The following is a 2500-nucleotide window of genomic DNA, read 5'->3' as shown; positions in this document are numbered from 1 at the left end:
TATTTTTGTTATTATTATTATTATTGTAGTTATTATAATATTTATTATTATTATTATTATTATTATTATTATTATTATTATTTATTATTATTTTTTATTGTTGTTGTTGTTGTTGTTGATGTTATTATTGTCATTATTAATATTTTTATCATTATCATTATCATTGTCTTTTTGTGTTTCTCTTTCTCTCTTTCTCTCTTATTATTATTATTATTATTATTATTTTTATTGCTATTATTACTATTGTTATTATTATTATTATTATTTTTGTTATTGTTATTGTTATTGTTATCATTAGCATTGTCCTTGTCTTTGTCTCTTGTCTTTTGTCTTTTTGTTTTTTTGTCTCTGTGTTAGTGTCATTATTGTTATTGTTGTCATAATAATTATAATCTTGTTATTGTTATTATCATTATTATTATCATCATTATTATTATTGTTATTGTTATTATTAATAACTGTGATTATTAATAATTGTGGCAGTCTTTCTGGTCCAGCCTTACTACTAATAAACTGCTTAACCTTCCATAACCCCCTTGGTCAATACCATTCCGTAAGAATAGACGCTGGGGAACTTGTCTTGCCTGCTTATGTGTTGGGCACACTCGCCTCTCACATTCCTATCTCATCTCACAATCTGATCCAGCTCTATGCTTCTCATGCAATGTTCCTCTTTCAGTCCCCCACATCCTACTATCCTGTCCCTGCTTTATAGGAACCTGTACCTCTGCTTTTCCCCACTTGTCCTCGCTTGGCGACCCCCTAACCCTTTGGATTTCCTCTCAGAATCCCCTACCTTTTCCTTATATACTCTTTCCTTATAAGCTTAAATATCCTCTATTTGATCTAATTGTCCTTCCCACTTAACGCCTCCCCCTTTAACACCTTTTACCTTGTACTATACCCCATCAGTTCCCCCTCTCTACCTTTTCACTACTAGTACTGTTTACATCTAGCTTTAACCTAATCAGTAACTCATTCCTAACCCTTTTCACTGCTATACTTTACTGTAGTGATATATAATCTTAATGTCTAGCACATTTTTTAATTTGTTTTAACAATTGACAATTATCAATTGTTGTTTTTTTATCATCATCATAGTTATTGTCATCGTGATCATCATCAGTTTTGTAGTTTTTATTGTTCTTTTAGTATTGTTTATTATCAGATAGATTTTACTGTAATTTATAGATGCCCTTTGTATTATTTTTAATCTGTCTTTAAGCTGTTGGGAGGACATAGGTGATAATTAGATTGCTGCAGCGTTTGTGTCTCTTGTTATTCTTGTAAACTGTCACATAGGCCTGTTTCCTGGTCAGGCTTTCAATTTGTCATCAAATAAGAACCCAGTACAAACATTTGGAAGCTTTATTTATTTATTTTTTTTTTCTCCTTTTGTTGTTAAGGCCAGTGTCATTTTCAGAAACTACTATATGCACGCATGATATATCGTATGCAGGTCGATAGCTAACTTTTTTACTTATTTATTTTTCGTTTGTGACCAACACCAACACCACCAACACCACCACCAACACTGGTGCAAAGGTTATATCATTCAACCATGAGTGCAGCGGGAAATATTAGCTGAGTTGACTTTGTCCGACCATGGCAGTTGCAAGGTGCATCCAGACACCAGGGAAGGCAAAAGAGAAGCAAAAGATCCATCTCAACAAATCCTCAGTCTTGGGGTAATAGAACTAATTTGAGGGGGAGGGGATGGGGTTGCTGGGGGATAGATTTTCCCCTTTCCTGTGTTGCTCTTGTATGTTTGGATGTATAGTGCAAAGTCAGCTAAATTTTATATCTGACAAAGGCATCATTCTTGATAGGTATCGCCTTTGCAGCAGAAAGCGAGGCCAGAAAGAAAAGAGCATTTTCTGTCTAATAGATGTCTTATTGTTATCTAAATTCCTGTCTTGATATTTGTTTTTATGATTATTAATATCATCAACAGTATCATAGTTACTGGTAGTCTTAATAGTACTGATACTACAGAAGGCCATTATGTAATAAAGGAAAATGTCACTCACATGAACAATTACTCACAAAGGCAGTGCTTTTTTTTATTTTACAAGTGCTGATCAGTTGTCTCCTTTTCATGGATTATTTTCATCATTTGGATATGTAAACCGTAGACATTATCAGTGTGTTATATGTAAGAGATATCTTAGCTATGCCATAACTACTGATATGCAGTATTCACAGCTGTGGATAGTATATTAAAAAGATGATAAAGCTATGTGTCTGAATTACCATATATTGGTTTATAGTCTGTGTATAAGTAACTAAACCTGTTATGTAAAAAATTTGTAAACTATTTATTTATTCTTTTATTAGTTTAATACAAAGTTTCCTGTTGTGTATATTTGTACACCAATTGATGACATTATGAAAAAACAATTCAGTTAAAATCACTTCTCTTGTAACATTTTTTCTCTATCATAAGCCCAGTAAATTAATGATCACATTGTAAGAACTCAATTTCACTGAAAAGGTAAGA

General features: G+C 32.1%; 1 protein-coding gene across 1 annotated transcript in view; it reads left to right on the top strand.

Moving 5' to 3' along the window:
* Nucleotides 1–2500, top strand: part of LOC119584528 (ubinuclein-1-like) — a 9541-nt gene that overhangs the window by 5780 nt on the left and 1261 nt on the right. The gene's annotated exons all lie outside the window — the stretch shown is intronic.

The sequence above is a fragment of the Penaeus monodon genome, chromosome 18 (genome assembly GCF_015228065.2).
Source record: "Penaeus monodon isolate SGIC_2016 chromosome 18, NSTDA_Pmon_1, whole genome shotgun sequence".
NCBI classification, from domain to species: Eukaryota; Metazoa; Arthropoda; class Malacostraca; order Decapoda; family Penaeidae; genus Penaeus; species Penaeus monodon.
This window is presented reverse-complemented; position numbering and strand designations above follow the sequence as displayed.